Source organism: Elephantulus edwardii, unplaced genomic scaffold (genome assembly GCF_000299155.1).
Source record: "Elephantulus edwardii isolate Elephantulus edwardi_28Jun2011 unplaced genomic scaffold, EleEdw1.0 scaffold00099, whole genome shotgun sequence".
In the NCBI taxonomy this organism is placed as follows: Eukaryota; Metazoa; Chordata; class Mammalia; order Macroscelidea; family Macroscelididae; genus Elephantulus; species Elephantulus edwardii.
Window position 1 is genome coordinate 7,680,147 of NW_006399849.1, and position 19,956 is coordinate 7,700,102.

The 19,956-nt window shown below is 38.4% G+C and overlaps 2 pseudogenes; both read left to right on the forward strand.

Annotated features, from left to right (window-relative positions):
* Nucleotides 1–2,094: 2,094 nt before the first annotated feature.
* LOC102863926 lies at nucleotides 2,095–17,641 on the forward strand (annotated as a pseudogene).
* A 202-nt stretch (nucleotides 17,642–17,843) lies between these two features.
* LOC102864332 lies at nucleotides 17,844–18,578 on the forward strand (annotated as a pseudogene).
* The last annotated feature ends 1,378 nt before the right edge of the window (nucleotides 18,579–19,956 follow it).

Consider the following 19,956-nt stretch of genomic DNA (forward strand, 5'->3'; position numbering starts at 1 on the left):
TAACATTTAGCACCTTATTCTACACAGGAAATAGTAGATACTCAGTTAACATCCAAGTCAATTGCATGGTGAGTAATATTAAGTGTTTAGTAGAGGTGTGCTGCAGGTTAACATAACAGACTTAACTCTAGGATTGGACTGCATGGGGTGACTCTGAGCGAACTTGATGGTGATAGCTCTCTAGAGGTTTGAATCCACCAGTAGTTCCACAGCCTCCTGCAATGTGTAATGCAGTGGTGGGCCTTTGTATTTAAAAGTCTGTTGGGCCCTGACTATGTGTTTTCTTTGTGGGATCCTGTACCAAGCACTTGAATTTTGGAGGGCATGTTGTTTTGTTTTAATTGAAAGCCAGACGTAAACTCTGGTCATTTTTTTATCTTATTAACAATTAAGGGTAAGCTGGTTGGTTGATTGGATTTAATTAACCATCAGCTGTGGACTGAAAACCACTTGTTTATTTGGAGCTGGTAGGGCTAGCTTTTGTATTTCAAAGTCTGTTGTTTCCTCAGTGGAATATAACTTGGAGACTCTTGTGTTAAGCCCTTGGATTCTGGAGGATATTTTTTTGTGTGTGTTAATAATGTAAGTGTAAACTGTTTTGTTGTTTTTTTAAATTTTGTTAACACTTGAATGTGAGTTGTTGCTTTACTGGATTTCGTTAACAATCAACTGTGGGCTGGAAGTCAGTCGTTTGTTTCAGTCTATCAGGACCTGGTGGGTGGGACTTTGTATTTGAAAGTCTATTCGGATTGACTACATCTCTTCTTTGGGGATTCTTTGCCAAGTAGTTGGATTCTGGAGGGTATGTTGCTTTGTTTTAATTGAAAGTTGGATGTCAACTCTGGTCATTTTTTATTTCGTTAACAATTGTGGGTAAGCTGATTGGTTAATTGGCTTTATTAACAATCAGCTGTGGGCTGGAGGCCTCTGTTCACAATCAGTTATTGGCTTGGAGCCTCTTCTTTAAAGTCGTCAGGACATAGTGTGCTGACCTTTGTATTTAAACGTCTGTAGGGTCCTGAGTGTGTCTCCAGTTTGGAAGGTTCTGAGTGAATCACTTGGATTCTGGAGGGTATGTTCTTTTGTTTTAATTTAAAGTGGGATGTAAACTCTTTGGTCATTTTTTATTTTGTGAATAATCAAGTGTAAGCTGATTGGATTTTGGGGGATTTATTTAACAATCACCTGTGGGCTGGCAGCGTCTAGTATAAATCAGTGAGGACATGGGTATTGGGATTCAGTTCACAATCAGCTGTTCGCTGGAAGCCTCTTCTTTGAATCTGTCGGGACCTGGTCAGTAGGCCTTTCCCCTGAAACATTTGTCGTGCCCTATCTACATCTCCAGTCTGGGGCCCCTGTAGTAAGCACTTGCATTCTGGACTGTGTAGTGTTTTGTCTTAATTCAAAGTCAGGAGTGAACTGGTTGGTTTTTATTTTGCTAACAATTGAGTGTAAGCTGGTTGATTGTTTAGATTTTGTTAGAAGCCTCTTGCTTAAGTCAGCCAAGACCTGGTTGGTAGGCTTTTGTATTTCCTTTGTATTTAAAATTTGGTTTGAGTTATTGTTTTTTGGGAGAACACTGCTCTAAGTGGTTCAGCACTTTCCTGTCAATTTGCTTTACTGGATAACTTTAGGTTTCTGTGATACTGCACTCTGAGCCACTGGTGTGTCAAATGCCATAATGGTTACCCATTGTAGACACAGTTTGTTAGAGTTCCACAATTAAGAAACACTGGGAAGCAAGATTGGCATCCACTTCTTAAGTAATTGACCTTTGGAAACCTTGTAAACCCTGGAGACGCAAAAACAAAGAACATGGTTCACATCTTTCGTTCTTAATTTTGATGTGAGTTGTACTCAACAGCACTTACCAACAGCAACAAGAAGGTGATTTGGAGGAGAAAATTTCAAGAGTTTACTTGTAATGTTTTAATAATTGTTGATTTTATCATTTCAGGATTACATTTTAAAGACATTTTCTGTGATTGAGTGTTCGTCTTGAAGATTAAACCTGTTTCAGAAGACTTGAGCTGGTCCTCCCCTTAAAGAAGTAGTCGCTTGTCTTCAGAAAGCCAGTTCTCGTCTACGAATCTAGTCAACATGCCTAATCAACGAGAAGATTGCCATTTTTTTTTCTATTCTACATGTAACAAAGTAAGAATTAATATATCCAAACCAGCCCTATTCTACGATTTCAGGATAAGATAAGCTTAAGATTCTAAATCTATTTTATGTTTTGTGTTATATATCAATTTATTATCTATTGCTAGTTTTTAGTACAGTGATCCTATGAAGTCATTTTTCATACAACTAATTTTCCCACGTACTCTAAAAGTTAAAAGGTCTATGCCATATCATTGAGTGTTCTATAATTAATGTGTTCAAAGTGCCCGTGGAATTGGATGCACTTCAGTCTCTTGATTGCTAACTTTGATTTTTGTTAACTTTACGTTAAATGAGTAAGTGACCTGGATGGAATATAACAAGGCTGGACAAAAGAACAAACAAATCTGTCATAGATGGTATGTAGTCAGAATGCTCCTTAGAATTGCGGGTGGTGAGACATTGACTCATGGGTTGTTGGTAGCAGAAAAGGCCAGAGCCTCTAGAAGGGTCCTGCTTGGTGTTGAGTAGAGGGTTCGTGTAAACGAGGAATACTCTCAAGGAGATTGATTTGACCCTGTGACTGAAACAGCTGATTTATGCACCATTAAAAAAACTAGAGTTATAGAAATCAGGATGTATAAATCTTTGAGAAGATTTAAAGAGTACCCAGTAATGGATAAGAATTGCAGAGAGATTTGAGGGAAGGAGGACAATGCATGAATGAGTGATAGCTAGAGTTTTTGTGAAACTTCACTAAAATGTAAGAAAAAAGGAGAGAGGAAGACCAAGGCTGTGCCTGGGGGAAAAAAGTAGTTATTATTCCCCTGTGTTTTTTTCCCCCTCAATCTCTCAGCTCCTGCCCGTCATGTTGTCAAATCAGATGAAAGTGCTGTCAAAAATCGATTCCAGGCAGTTATCAGGTTTTGTCCTTATATTGTTCTTATCATCCTCAGTTTTCTTTTGTGATTTTATCACTGTACTTTGCCTATCATTACTTACTCCTTTGACTATCATTTCTTACTCATTTGTGCTTATCTAGATTCCAGGAAACATTTAATAGAGCAGACATTTTACCTGGGATATATCTTCAGGCCACAGTTCTTTATTCTTTCCTTTTATGTTTACAGGGTGACAGCTGCCCATTCCGTCACTGTGAAGCTGCGCTAGGAAATGAAACTGTTTGCACCTTATGGCAAGAAGGGAGGTGCTTTCGGCAGGTGTGCAGGTTCCGTCACGTGAAGATTGATGTAAGTTTGAGTTTGCATTCTCATAATAAGTAGTCTGCATTGATTGAAGAGTAATTAAAAAATACATTTTTAACATGTATGTCATTACACTTTTTTAACAGTCCAGGTAAATTTGTTATCATTATAATATTAATATTTAGTTAATTAAGGAACTTGAAAATTGAATAATCGTTTTTACAAGGAAGTGTGGTAAACTATGTAATCATACCTATACATATATTTGGGGAATACACATTCTTCTCATTACGTGATATTATGGGTATAGGATTTTGTTTGTCCCATTACCGGTGGTGCTTTTACTTCACTGGGGGGATGTTGGCCACATTTTATCACTACAAAGTTTTCTTCTTGTAGTTATCACAAAATGTTAACAAAATACTTTCTATTTTTTAGAGGGTTACCTGTCCTTTTTAAAAATCTCAGATAAAAGTTCCAACTACAGTTTAAAACCTCTTTATTTTTTTATTATTTTACCCTGGAGGTAAGAATTACTGACATTGCAGATTAATTCTAGATATCGGCATGACTATTACATGCAAAGAAATACTCATAACCATAATACAACTACTAACATTAGAAAGTTAACCCTGATATATTTACCACCTGTAATCTTTAAATCCCATTCATGTTTTATTATTTATTTCAGTTATGTCCTTTATAAATAGTACCTGGAATGAGTTCACACTTAGGTGTTACATTTAGTTACCATAAATGTTCAATGCAAAGTAATTGCTCAGTGTATACTTGCCATTGATTAGCCTTAAAACTTGCAGTTACAGATTGTAAAATGATAGAATGTCCCTCAACTTGGCATGGTTTGCTCTTTCCTTATAGCTAAAATCAAGTTGTGTGATTTTTGTCAGGACTCTCATGGGAGCAATGTTCTTCTCATTACATGACATTGTGAGCGTAGGATTTTATTTGTTCCATTACTGGTAATGCTAATTTTCACTTGACTGGGGCATTGTTGGCCAGACTTCCTCAATGTAAAGTTTTTCTTCTTGTAGTTATTGCAAAAAAGTTCACGAAATACTTTCTATTTTGTGGAGACTTACTTTGAGACTCCCTAAATAAACCAAATTCTTTCCAGATTTTTTCATCTTTGGTGTTTTGGTTTTGTTTTTGTTGTTTTCTCGGAGCAAGGGTATAAATATCCAGAAAAGAAAATTACAAATGTACTCTCTGCCTCATTTTATTTGTTGTTTGAAGAAAATTTCTTTTTCTTTCCTACAGAAAAAACACAGTGAGATTCCTTGTGACTGGAAGAATCAGCCACTGGGCTGTCAAAAACAGAACCGCTTTTCCCATCGCAAGAGAGGATGTTATGTTGACCGCCAATTTTTACCTGTGAGTGAAGGTGAGATCCATTTGTCATTAAAGAAACAGTTACTGTTTAACACACATCTTTTCTGTGCACTGTACAAACTGCTTTGGTGGCTTCTTTCAGACTCATGAACCTGTTGTTTCTGCTTTCCAGAGGAGGAAACAGAATTAGAGTCCTAAATCCAGTATGTGGCAGACAATTAGAACTTTGTTGCCAATAGTCAAACTACATCAAAAATCTTTCTCCCAATCCCAGTTGAGATTGATAATTTCACCTTTCTATAGAAGGCCTATAGAAGTTTTTAGAAGAAATGTACTCCTTCAGACCAAGAGATGACAAATGCATCCTTCTGTTTTGGAATATACTTCTTTATTGAAATGTCACACTCATTTAAACATTTTCTTTGGCAAATTCTTTGCTACAATTGCAGAGTTAAGTAGTTGAGAAATAGGTCATATATGATTTGCAAAGCCTAAAATGCTAACTCTAAAGCTATTTACAGAAAATGTTTGCCAACAAGCTCTAGGTTATAATCATTACAAAAAACCTAGTACTTGAGTGGCGTCCACTTCCAGAAAAGCTTGCCTCCTGAAACTCTGTGACCTTGGAGAAAAGATCAGAGTTTTGTGTTCAAGACTTTCATTCATAGGGTAGCTATGTGTGGTCTACAATTCAACTGCACTTAACAACAACAGTTGCAAATAAATGCTGATCAGGTAAAAGGGAAGAAATAGACTGATCATGGAGCATTGAGCTACATATAAGCTCTATGTTGCTTTCAGAATCAGTTTACACACAATTTCCTAACGTAATTATCAGCCATTTAGAGTCAAATTGTATACGTTTACATTTGATGGTTATTCCTTTTCACCTATTTAAAGCTAGTTAAAAGGCTGTTGGTTCTTTCTAGTTCAGCTGAATATTAACTACAATCCTAAAGCTACTAAACTGAGCAAAAATTCTGTAATTCCAAAATTTAAATGTCTAGCATGTTTCTATTGATGTTGCACTGGCTGACTGTCTTGTCTGCTAACCAGAAAGTCAGCAGTTTGAATCTACCCTCCACTCCTTGGGAGAAAGATGTGTCAGTTAAGTCTTAGGACTCCATGGAGCCATTCTCGCTCTCCTGTAGTTTTAGCTCAGTGGTAACAGATGTTTGAGGTGCACCTAGCCTCTTCCTCTTTTTATCAGCAGTGTGTGTGTGCCTGATGTGAATGTGTTTATGTTAAGTGAAGAGATATTTGCTAAGGGCACATTTTTTTTCCTCTGAGAATTTAAAATTTAATTGGGAAAATGAATGTAAAAAGATGCAAATATTCATAAGGAGTACACACCACACTGACAGAGATGGTGCTGGTTGTGTACTCTCATCCCATAGTTCACCCTCCAATGGGATTTCAGAGACAGCTAATCACATAGGAGGAGATTTCCCAGCTAACTCCCTTGGACTGGCTGGTGGCCTCCAACAGCATGCCTTGGAAATTGCAATACACCAGAGCGCCCTTATATAGATGGTTAGAATTTTTAGTATATTATCTCACCTCTTTTTAATTCACTGATGATTTTGTATGTTTAGCTGTGTTGCCCATCATGCCAGAGACACCAGACATGGAAGCAAAGGCTAGATGGCTAACATTTCAACAGAACAAATTGTCCAATCTAATCCCTCCCCCTTGCTGAGAGTGTTATGAAAGTAGAAAGTTCAGAAAATGTTCCTAGCCCCACACATCCACCAGTAGTAATCAGTGTTGCCCCTGAAAATCATGATGTACATCTCTAAGTGAGCTGAAACTAATTACGATTAAAGCACTAGGCTTTTTTTTTTTTTTTTTTTGTAAATTTGCCTTAAGTGTTGATATTTAGATGCGTTTTCTGAGGAAGGTAATGAAACCAAGACACCTATTCTCCAAGCAGCTCCTGAAGTGCTTGATGGATTACGAGTTGCTTCCACCTGGAAACCTGGGGTTTATTTAGAGCAATGTCAGTGGAGCTCTTGGTGTCTAGCCCTCTCCTAAATCTTACAGCACCCTTAAATTTCTCTAAGCTACTTGAATTACCTTTGGCATTTAATTAAGGTCATGATGCCCACCCTCTCAGTCCCCCTTCATTTTTTGTTTTCCTCCTTCACGTACTTTCTCGTATTTACTTAGAAATCATCTGGATGCATGCAGTTTGTGCCTTACATTTGTATCTTGTGTCCCAGATAGATAAGAAATAGGAATTATCTTCCCACCCATCACTAATTTACAAGTTTATAGTCATTAAAGAGTCTGTGTGACTAGACTGGTCAGATGGACTTGTAATAGCTTTGTTCGTGTCTATAAACCACTTGTTCTTTCTTTACTCAGCAGGTACTTCGGGACTTTCCAGCCTTTTACTGCAATCCCAACCTGTTCCTGATCCAGAAAAAGAGAACATCCAGACTGTGGCGAGGACACTGTCCTCCAGACAAAGTGAGTCATGGGTAGAGTTGAGTGCTGTTAAGCCAGTATTAGATAACTGGGAGAGCAGTTTTTGAGAGTTTCTACCTTTGAGTGGCTATTCCTTGGAGAGGGACATGATGCTCAGAAGGGTAGAAAGCTGGCAAAGGGAAGAAGAAGACCCTTGACTGGATGGATTGACACAGTGACTGCTGCAATGAGCTCTAGTGTGTCAGGAAGTGTGAAGATGGTCATAGGGTCGTGCTCGATGGCACCGAACAACAAATGCCTTTGATGGATTTTCAGGCCAACTTTAATATATTGATTTGATATTAGGATGACAAGTTGGCAGACTTACTTGGAATTCATTCTCAGGCATCCATGTATAGTTAATAGTTACAATTAGTGTTCATCTATTCAGCACCTGTATTGACTGCTTATTATGAGTAAAGAACTAATAATGTTGTAAGTTACAGAAAACTAGAGAAGTTCTCAATATTTTAAACTTAGTAAGAATTATGAACAAGAGTTTGTAGTATATTTGTGTGTTGATACTTTACCATATTTGCACCATTGTAACAAAGAAACAGGAAAGAGGTTACTTCTTGCTCAGACATATGATAAAGGGAAATGACAAAGTGGAACTAGCATAGGGGTAGAGTAGAATGTCATTTAACACATGAGAGTGCATAAGCTACAGTGTAAACTGGGTTTCATACCACCTTCATAGAACACGTGCTTTCCTCTTATTCCTGTCTGCTGTTCTTCAGGGGTATCCCACTGCTTCTTCTAAATTTGGCACGTGATTTTTAAAATTATTACTAGAGATAAAGAAATAGATGGGGTGGGTTGGTGAGGGGGAGGGTGCTGCTGTTCTCCCCATGCATCAAATATGAAAGGTAATCTTATTTCCCTATGACTGAGATCTGATTTTCAGTAGAGTGTCTGGTGTGTTAATACCTCAACATATTTTGCCACCCTTCCTTTTTACTGAATACAGAAAAATTGGCTCCAAAAAAGGCAACAAAACCAACAACCTATTTTTATCTTTTTTAGGAGAAGAACACCCAGTGGTTAAATTGAAGCTTCCTGAGAAACTGGGGGAACAAAAATTTTCAGGAGGTAAGATAAAGTTTGTGCCTAATGCTTGCTTTCTCCTTGTTTATATATGAACATGATAAAATCATAATCAAACCCATTGCCCTGGATTTGATTCTCACTCATGAGCGATATTCCTTTTTCCAAGTCTCTTCACTCAAACCCACGGTAAGTAAGCAGTGGTTTGCTAGTCCACCCATCAGCACTACCCTGTCATCCTGGCCCCTTGTTCTTTGCTTGGGTGAGGGATTCATGTGCTAAGCAAAACGGTGAGTGGTGTAAGCTCACTAGTCAATTGAGAGAAGGAAGATTTGGCAGTCTGCTTCTGTAATCATTTCCAGTATTGGAAACTATGGGAATCTTTTTTTCTACAGGATCTCTGAGTCAGAATCAAATCGATGACAAGTGAATTTGGGTTTGAGTTTCAGTACTTCTGTTTCTTTGGACAATTGAAATGTCTAATATTGTTTAGAGCAAAAAAGCATCCAATTAAAATGTAATTTGTGTTCCTCAATGTATTAGTACTATTATTTTATATTAAAGGGTTTTATATTAAAGGGTTTTTTTTTTGTGGTGTAGTAAATTAATTCTTAGGCTACTAACTGAAAGGTGAGCAGTTCAAGCCAAGTAGACCCTCCATTAAAATCTTCATCCTCAGAAACCAATGGAGAGCTACACTAATGAATTTGATGGCAATGGATTTTACAATATGGACGTATTTTACCATATGATCCCTGAACCTTTTATACTAGAGCTAGTGCTTCCTTTTCAATTGGATTATTTTTTAAATCTTACTTCAGAGCTTTAACTGAAGTTTTCAGGCAAACAAAAGATGCAGAGAGCAAATGCCTTTACAAGTAAATATTATAAAAAGACATCGGTTAAACTGTGCTGGTAAATGGGAGCTCCAGTGCCCTCATGTATATAGAACTGTGCTTCTGATCCAAAGGCAGACAGTTTGAAACTACCAGTGTCTTCTTGGGAGACAGATGGGCAGTCTCCTCTCACGTAATGTACAGCCTTGGGAAACTGCTAGAGGTTCACATATGTGTTGATATGACTCAATGACAGTGAACAAGAGAAATGAAATAAGGCCCCTGGGAAGCACAATCAGGTATCCTTGTCTGAAGTTACCTCTGGTGGCATAGACTGTTTGTCAGATGCTTTTGGTTCATCTTTAACCATGAGAAAATGAAGCACAATACTTGGCACTTAATGGTCAGTAAATATTTTCTGCACTGAGCTGAGACTCTAAGAAGTTTCAGTAACTTCCCCATGGGTTTATTTAAATTAATATATTATTGATTATATAACCAAACCAAAGAGTTCCAGTTGGTTCTGAATCAGAGCAGCCCTCCATCGGGTCTCTGAAATTGTAAATCTTAATGGGAAGAGTCAGCCAACCTTCACCCTGTGGAGTGACTGGAGGATTCAAACTGCCATTGTTTCGGTTAGCACAGTGCATCACTCACTGTACCAACAGGGCTCTCTCAGTGGTTCTCTTGTTTTCAAAGAGAACTTGGGAAAAGCACTCTTTAGACACAACTTCTATCTCTATTACAAGCAGCCTCCTTAGTCTTTTCCCGTTTCTAGATTTTAAAAGCAGAGCTTTATTCTCTGAGCTGGTTATTTAGAGAACAAACCAAGCTGAGGCTCAGAAAATGAGATTCGTGGCTCTATCTGATAAAAAGACGTTAATTAAAAATTTTAAAATGTGTTTTAATGTTAGCATATATGTAAATTTCATGAGGCAACTTTTTTTTTCAAATTAGGAAAAAAAATTTAAATTTTGGGGGTTTCCACCATTTGAATTGGACCTAACAAATAAATAAATCTGAAGCAATTGGTTACAATTTATATATTTTAAAAAAATGTTTAAAATGTGCAACATTACATAGGATTTTATCCTAAGCCATGAATCCAGAATTCATATCTTGATGGTATTTATCACTGTGTGGTTTTATGAATAAGATCAAATTTCCAGAATTTTATATTTCTGACCTGGAATTGAAGAAAGATTACAAATTTTCAATGTCTTCAACTTACAGAAAGAATTACAATTTTATACTTCTCTTGCTGTTTTTCTGATCATTGAAAATATATTTGATGTGGATTTTCTTAGAATTTAGCAGATGGCTAATTCTGAATTTCAACTTTAACCAGGGTTTAGAATCGTTTATTCCTAATGTTAGTTAGCATTTGATAAATGGTTGGTGGTACATTCAAACCTTTGCATACTTTTTCTTATCTCTTCTTGCTATTTTTTTCATTCCTTTTGTGAAGTTGATTCTAAGGAAACCGGTGAACAGATTCATCATAAAAGTATAGAAAATTTGTAGAATCATTCTGTATTGTACTTTTAGTTGTATTTCATTAAGCTCTTAAAATTTACTTTTTTCCAATTTGTAGGTGGTGACCATGATCCTCTGTTAAAGCACAGACTTGCACAGAGACTAGTCAAGAAGGTTGATGCACCAGAAATCAGCTTTGGCAAGAAACAAAAAAAAGGTATGTACACTGTGTGTCTGTACACTTCACTACATTTGTCCATTTTAAAAACCAAAGTTTCCAGTCTTTAGATCAGTTATTATTATTAGTTCAGCAAACATAAGGTATTTATTCCATTAGATTTTAAGTATAAACCATTGATCATAATAAATATCATGACACTTCTAAGAAACTTGTGATACACGTACAAAAATTAAAAAAAAAATTCATTGTTGTTGAGTTGAAACTGACTCATAGCTAAACCTCCGTTGCATTTCTGAGGCTGTAAATTGCATGTGAAGAGATTGCCCATCTTTAGCCTTAGAGCCACGAGTCAATTTGAACTACATGATCTTTGGGTTAGGTGTGCAACCAGAGCTCCTTGTGAACAGGAGATAGAAATACTTAGAAATATTGTGAAAAATTCTGCGATGAAAGCAGTATGTGAAAGATGGGAGCATACAGGAAGAACACCTAGTCTTGTCATCTATCGGGTGTTTGATTCCCAGAGGAAGTGATGTTTACGCTTAGACCTGAAGCATGAGTCAGTGAAGGTAAAGGGTCAGCACTGTATTCCAGGCAGAGACAGTCACATGTAGAAGCACAGATCTAAGAAAGTATCACGTGTTTCAGGATGAAGTGTAGGATTAGGATAAAGAGATGGTGGCTGGCGAGGGAACAAGGGCCAGATCATGTGAAGCCTTTTCAGCCATGTTAGAGAGACTTTAGAGTTCTAGAAACCACTGGAAGGTTATACATAGAGATCAGAGGCTCACATTCACATTTTGGAACAGTCACCTTCTTGAAGATAAATGATATCTCTTCCTACTCTTTCTCAAGACCATAATAATGCATTTCTTTTAGAGTTTTCATGGTCTTGAATAAGCCAGAAGCTACTGTTTTCTTTGCAGTGGAATTCCCTTCCTCCAAATCTCCTTTTCCCCTTGCCTGTCAGTCACATTGAAGGTTCTCAGCTAAAGAACATATATTAAATATAGGCTTATGAGTAAAAACCTTTTGATGACAATAGGACATTAGGAAGTTGAGCAGTAACAAAATTATTTCCCAGAATCCAGTAGGTTTTTGCTTTTCAGATCTGAAGAAAGGTGAATATTTCTATGTTTTGGCTTTCCATGGTTTTGTACGAAAATCACGATGTACATAAATCTGTTCTAGGGAGAAAACAAATTTAAGATTATAAGAGTAATTTTCTTTTAAAACTATTTGTATTAGTTTATAAAGTAAAATGTGCACTTTAAAAAAGGTAGTTGATCTGTAAAATATATCTCTGTTCAACTTCAGGGTTTTTAATTGTTCATTTTTACAGTTCACATATCTAACTCTGAAGGAGCGGTCGGGTACATCTGCTGACCCAAGTGAGGAGGCAGCAGGTCACTAAATCCAGAGACCAGCTCCTGATCTTTTTTCCCTCCAGAGGGTCTTCAGAAGGCAGTAAATCTCATAGGAGGAAATTGCTCATTCTTCTACGCCTGAGCAGTTGGCAAGTCAGACTGCACGTCTTTGGTATTGTAGTGCAGTTGTTTGCCACTCGGCCTCCCAGAGCTCCCTATTGTGAAAACTAGGAAAGCAATATGCAGGTGCATGAGATGATTCCAGTTTTGTAGAGATACTTGTTTTGGAAATCCCCTGAATACATAAAACAATTATAAATATTAGTTTTATTTGTGCAGGTAATTTTGTTTTCTTTACATCCTGCTTGTGCTAGGATTGTGTGCATTGTATATTAAAATTACCTGTTTTGTAGGTCTCACAGAGTATCAGTCTTGGTCCCTGGACCTTTTGTCTCATTTTACTTCATTTTCATCATTTAAAGATTACTTACATTTCACTGCCTCTGAAGACTGCCTTAGCCTGTTGCACACACATACTGTCTGTGGTCTGTGTCTATAGGGTTTTCCTGCTTTATTTATGCAGCTGTTCGCACACCTTCACTGCTTGTTTGTTTTGTTTGCATTTCTGTCTAAGACGTAGTTTGGATTACTAGCGTAATGTCCAACATACAGGTATATTTTTGAGTAAATGGAAGAATTAATAATAATTGCTATTTTACATAGTAAAAATAGTGCATGGATTTCACATGTCCTTGAATAGAAATAAACTTGGACAATATTTCCTTCTAAGAGTTTTCTTGGAGAGTCAAACTACTTGAAAACCCAGAGTGATCTAAAATTAAGACTGTAACTAATATAGTCTAAAACTGTGTTTGTTTGTTTGTTTGGGTTTTTTTTTCCCTTTTTCTCTATTCGTAGTATAGTGACATAGAATTCTGGCAATTACCATTTCTTAAATGATGCCTGTGCACTGGATAATCAATGACATCTTTTCTTTCCTCTGAATACAGAGAAAGTTACTACGGTTGGTGAGATTCATGTGAAGACACTAGAAGAAATTCTTCTTGAAAGAGACAATCAAAAGCGTGGCGAACTACAAGTTAAACCCAAGAAAGACAGGCCTTCAAAAACTGCTGATTCTGCATCATCTGCAGCAAGAAGTCTCTCCAAGAACCGAATCAAAACCTACTCTGAGGTGCTGGCTGAGAAGAAACATCGGCAGCAGGAAGCAGAGAGGCAAAAAGGTAAAAAAGTCTATGACTTGGATCGAGTTAAAGACTGATGCTGAAATGAAAAAGCCAGTGGTTTTGCCACATGTTGCCAGCAAAGGACTGTCAGGAAAGCCTGCAAGGAAAACAAAGTCACTGCAAGAGGTGCATGTTAAAACGCTGGAGGAAATTAAGCTGGAGAAGGCCCTGCGGGTGCAGCAGATCTCCACGGGCAGCGCCAACTCCCAGCCACAGCCAGAGGGCACAGCCAACTCCCAGCTGCAGCCAGAGGGCACAGCAGGGGCGAAGAGGCTACTGTTCATCTCCAAAAGAACAGATAAACCAGCTGGTCTCTAGGACCCCCACCCCTACCCCATTTACAGCATTCCAGTGGTCAGTGCTCCCCAGGACACTCATAGGAGTCCATGTCAGGAGAGGTGGTTGTCCTGGTGACTTTGAAAAGGACTGGACTCCTCAAAGATAAGCAGTGTGCTGACTGCATCATCATATATATCTTTGCTTTCCAAGATATATTTGAAGACCTGACATACTTTGGACATGTTGTAAGGAGAGACAGGTCTTTAGAGAGGGACATCATGCTGGGTAGAGTAGAGGGACAGCGCAGGAGGGGAAGACACCCTATGAGGTGGATTGATTCAGAGACTGAGGTAATCAGGATGGGTGTGTCAGAGGCGGTGCGGTTGGCGCAGGATAGAGCACGGTTTAGGGCTGTTGTACATAGGGTCGCTATGAGTCACAAACGACTCAACGGCACATAACAACAACAACAACAAAGAATTTTACCAGAATTGTCTATTTTTTTTGTCTTATCACTAAAAAGATTTTGTTTGACTTGAACCATCTGCAAGATGCATGAAACAATAAGTGATGTGTTTATTTTGAATACAGGTACAAAAGAAGAGAAGAAATGTCAGGAAGGAGGTGAAGTTGCACGTTGGGACGATGCTCTGGTGAGAACAGAGGCTACAGAGGTGAGTTATTTCAGATCAGTGTGTGGAGGCTTTTTGCCCTGAGGCAAGCAAGGGACAGAGGTTTAAAAAAAAAAAAAAATATATATATATATATATATATATATATATATATATATATTCTCACTCATTACTGTCAAGTCAAAACCAACTCCAAGCTTACCCTCCAATGGCTTTTTCAAATGTTGTAAATTCCCATGTGGTCCCGACCTCCCCTCAGTGAGCAAGAGAAAGAAGACTGGTTTGGGGGTGTCTCATTTCAGTGGCCATGGGACCCCACGGTTTTCAGTCTAACAAGCAGACCTCTCACCCATGCAGCGTGTCCTAGGACTGGTGTCGCCTGAGTGATGTGTGATCTGAGCCTTGCTCTTTAAATATTTAATAAAAAAAAAATAAAAAAGATAAAAAAATAAAAATTACTTCAGAGGAGAATGATTATCCATTTTTCTTCCCTCCAAAGCCTCAAGCGTGGTGTTGTTGAGTGGGAACCAACTCCTAAGTAAATCTCCATTGAAATCCCAGGCTGTTAATGAAATGGGAGGAGACTGGCAATCTTCCCTCCATGGAACCATTGGTAGATTCAGAGCCCCAGAGAGGCACCATCTTTGTGAGAGCAGTATAACTTCCTACAGGCTGTGTCACCAGCACTCCATCTGAAATGTGTTGTTGTCAGGTCGGAACCAACTCATCACTAACTACCTATCCTGGTTCCACGACTACATTACACATTGCAGGAGGCAGTGGAACTACGAGTGGATTCAAAACTCTAGAGAGCTATCACCATCGAGTTCCCTCAGAGTCACCCAGTGCAGTCCAATCCTAGAGTTAAGTTTGTTATGTTAACCTGCAGCACACTTCTACTAAACACTTAATATTACTCACCATGCAATTCACTTGCATGTTAACTGAGTATCTAACAATAATGTTTCCTGTGTAGATTAAGGTGCTAAATGTTAACACTGCCATCGATGTTTATCCACAGGTTTCTGTCAAGACTGTGGAAATTGGCACTTCTAAAACTCAAGTCAGCAGGTGTGAGACTTTGACAGAGAAGCACATTCAGAAACAGCAGGAGAGGGAAGTCTCACAAAAGGAAACATCTGTTTTGATACCTCTTCAGGGAGCTGGAGCCTCCTGCAATTCTCAAGTGCTAGAGAAACCAGTGGTCACTAGCATGTGCAGCTTCACTCATTGTCCCACAAAGGCTTCCCAGAAGTTGGAGGCTGTGGAAACCTCAGCAATTGGAGATTCCATATCAAATGTGAAATGTGCAGAACAGCCTTTGGGAAAAAGGCATAAAGGTGAGTTTTACTACAGTGTTTCCTGGCTTTAGGGTTTCAGGGCTACAAAGGTTAACTAACTCCTTCCTAGGGACTGTTGGGTTGAATTTAATTTACCTAATATACTGGGTAGAGGAGCCTGCCAGCATAGAGGGTTAAGCACTTGGCTAACAGCCCATTCCTGGGCCTGACCCATCCTGGAAAGACCAGGCAGTGTAGTGGAGAGAATATCATCCAGAAAACTGTGGAACATTCTCCCTTTTCACATAGAGTTGCCAGGGGTTAGAATTGTTTCCCTCGACAGCACTTAAGAACATATACAAGTCAGACAAGTTGAGAGTAGTATTTCTGATAGGTTTGTGTGTATGCGTTTGGTTTTGGTTTTGAGTCTTTTGGTTTTCATCTGTTTTTTTGAGATACCTTTCTGAGCACTTAAAATTGGTGTTCTGTGAATTTCCATGCTGCATCTTCTCTCTGGTTTTAAAGAGGTAAAACGCCAGAGGATAGAGAAGAGTGGAGACGTTTTGGGTGGTTGATTCCGGATCATCCTTCATGGAAAAGAAATTATTTTGGCTTTAAATCAATTTTTTTTGTCCTTTGTAGCTGAACCCAAAGCGAATGTGAAGTCTTCTGTGGTTCAAATTGTTTCATTCCCCAAGTTGGCCCTCAAACGCAAGGCAGTAGAGGTCTACCCTGTGGGCATTGCAGCTGTGAAGTCGCTCAGTTGCAGCAGCATCCTGCAGGAGATCCCGCCCAAGAGAAAACCTGAGGTAAGTGATTGACTCGAACCTGCCTGGTTATCCTTTAGGGGCTGGGGGAGGCAGGGTATCTAGATTGCACTACTTTAGCTCTTCATAGCAGTATTTCTATTTCCTAAACATTTTAGTTGTTTAGATCGCTATTGTGTTTTGCATTTTCAATTAGACATTTGTAGAGTGGTAGAACTGAGAGTGTGTTTAACTAGTTTTGGGGTGGCAAGATATTTTGCATTTGGTACAGGCAACCTTTGGCTTACTGATTCTTGAGCTCCTAGACTTAAAGAAAATGAATATGCTGAAATACAATCCTGACTCACTCACTAGCTTCCCCTTATTTCTACTTTTCTAGGCTGTTGTTCCCTTCTATTCTGAGAAAAATCTAGAGGACACCCCAGTCACTGTGCCTGAGACAGAGCAATTGAGGTAATGCTACAGAGTTGTTTTGACAAAAGGGTCTTTAAAAATGCATCATTATCCAGTTTGGCAGAAAGAATGTGCTAAATGACTGAAGTAGGATGTGGGGCAAAAAGTGTCCTTAAGAATCTCTCAAAGGTTTTGAGCCACTCCTCACTTCCATTGAGTTAATCTCCTCATTGCCTCCAAGTTGGAGGTGATGCTAAAATGACCCTCCTGCAGGTTATTGGGATGCTGTATATAGAGCCCCTGGGAGGAAGATTGCCCATCTTTCTCCTGAAGAGCACCTGGTGGATTCGAACAGCCGGAAAGACGCCACCTTTAGAATAGCATTTCAGAGCTCTCTAAGGATGAGGCTACCAGACGCAGCTCCTTAACTAACATTGGAGGAAAACACTTGTAGGTCACTTTAAACATTTATGGTTAGCACAGAAATATATTTTTTAAATTTCAAATTAATGGCCAAAACCCATGAAATTCTGTCTTCATGACATTGTTAAAATTTTACCAGTATTATTGAAAAGATTTCTTCAGTCCTTAACTGAATTGTGCTTAAACTGATGAACATATTTTGTTGCAAATCAGTAAAAAGCTCTGAAATAATTCTTTGGTAGTTTTTAAATTTATGTTAGATCAGGTGACTTCAGCCATCCTTTGATAAAGGGAATTTTCCTGATCTTCTCCCCCTGCTCTTTATAGTCTTGTGCTGTCTCCGTCTCAGTCCGCTTTAGATCCCTCACCACCACAAGAATCTGGCCCACCCTCATGCCAAGCGGCTGTGGAAACTCGCCAACTCAGCTCTACTCCTACTGGAAAGCCCCTGCTCCCTGAGGAGGATGACTTTGAGAATCTAATAGCGGAGATTTCAGGACTCCAATTAGAAGCTGAGATTGACCAGGATCGTGAGAAAGATGAAGATGACCTTCTGCAAGAACTGTTAGAAATGACTGAGAGCTGAAAAGACTTAAAAAAAAAATTGCAGCGATTGCCATCGCCACAGCTTCAAAGGTGAAGCTATCACACTGACTCTGGGAGTTGAAGTTTCTGGAGGAGGAATCGTGAGCTGTACAACCATAACTCCCCAAAGCTTTCTAAATGTATATTTTCACATTCATCACTAAATTCTAAGGTAGTTTTCAGTCTTTCGGAAACATCACATGATGTCATCTGAAATGCTACCAGCCTTTATCGAGATTTCTAATGTTGAAAGAAAGAAAATCTTAGATGAAAATAGAGAGCCGGAAGCCCGAATCAAGTAAAGCATGTGAACCCATATCTAAGCAACTAATGAAGAAACTAATAAAACAAATACAATGGGAAGAACAAAGAGAACGTCACAAACAAATGTGAAAATAAAAGCGTAAGAGAAAAGAATTAGAGAGGCAAAATCAACTGGCATCAAACTCTAATGGAAATGACATAAATCATATTCGAAGAGATGTTGTTCACAGCACACTAAGCCTTGTGATTGACTGCAGCTTTGATTTGATGGTATTAAAGGACATTAAGAAACTTTATAAGTAGATTCAACGGTGTTATGCAAAAAACTGACGTACTTTACATTCTGTACAGTTTTGTTTGACAAGTCATGGAAGCCAGCTGAAAAAAAACATGAACGAAAATGACAAAGGATGGATCAACTGGAAGGATATCCACATCAAGCCAGAACACTCCAGTGATCTCATAAAGAAAGACGACTTGATTTTTCTTACATCAGATCCACCCAACATATTGAAGAATTAGATGAATCAAAGGCCTATGTGATCAGAGGATTAGTAGATCACAATCATCACAAGGGACTCACATATAAACAAGCACCCAACTATGGAATTGAACATGCACAGCTCCCTCTTGGAAATTTTGTGAAGATGAAAAGTCAAAAAGCTTCTCCATAAGCTCTTGAAGAGCAAAAGATAATTTATTACTGGAATTCTTTAAGGCTTTAAAGTACCTCAAGGGTCTCTTGAAACTCATTTCTATTCTGGAATACCTTGAATTCTCAGGAAGAGATAGTGACATGATTAGAGGAATTTTTTTAAATGTAAAAGTTGTCCCTTTTCCAGTATTGGGCCTCCTATTGGAATTGAATCATCCAAGGGACAAAAATTGGATTATTTTTTTTAATACTCTTAACAAACTCCTTTTACTTAATGTTTATTTTGGTCCCTGTAATTGATTGGAATGGAGTGGAGAACTTCTTTCAGCTGCCAGTACTGACCTGTGTACTGTAGCCGCGCTGGAGATGCTCTGGGGGTATATTGTATACCTTCCAGGTCTACAATTTTCTTCGTTTCTAAATTGCATTTTCTTTTCTTACTGTTGGTCTCCTTCATCTCAGTCACTTCAAGGATTATTCTTGTGACGAAACAAGTATGATAGTTGTCTTGAAAGGAGAGACATACTGTACAGATTAATCACAAGGGAAAAGAAAGGACATCTCCATTTTGATATTTTGTCTCTCAGAGGGAAATCTGGCCTGTGTGACATGCTGGCTTTTAAGGAACTGCAGTTGTAAGCAGCTCAAAAAGCATTGAACTTTTCGTAGTCTTGCAGAGAACATGGAGAAGGAAGAGAGCCACGGCCCATTCAGTCTTGGGAAGACCTGGATGCTTCTGCACAAGCAAAAATGACACTTATGTATGAACACCTCTGTACCAATCTATCTTCAATGCCTCCAAAGCAGAGGTGGAATGTTCTGAATTCATCACAGATTTTCTACTTGTTTGATTTTTGGAATCACCTTACAGATTGCAGTTCCCTTTTGTATGTAATGTTTATTCTCTGGTGGTTTTTTAGATAAATTTTTTTTAATATTTAAATTCCTTGTATTAGTCGATAGTTCATGTTCAGCATTATTTCAACCATTTGCCATCACAGAAAAAAAATAAATACTTGTGTTTTAAATAAAACTGGAGTAGAAAAGAAGGTTGTGAGTATTCTGTTATTTAAACCTTAGCTCAGTTTGACAGACGTCTCATTATGAATGATTTTGCCACCTTCAGTGTAAATGCCCCAATATCAGATACTGTTTAACTTTAGAAGCCTTTTATAAAGACATGCCAAAAACAACCCCATGGGCACCTCCCTGGTAGCTGCATGAGCATCAGGTAAGAATGCCAATGGCTGTTACAGTGTCATACATGAGAACAGACTGAAAGGTAGCTGTTAGTGTGATCCATGTACTGCCATTCTTTTTCTTTAAGGGGCAGGTGTTACCAATGTTAAAGTCAGTGATCTATAATTTCAAGCTTGAAGGTTGTTGTTGTTGTTGTT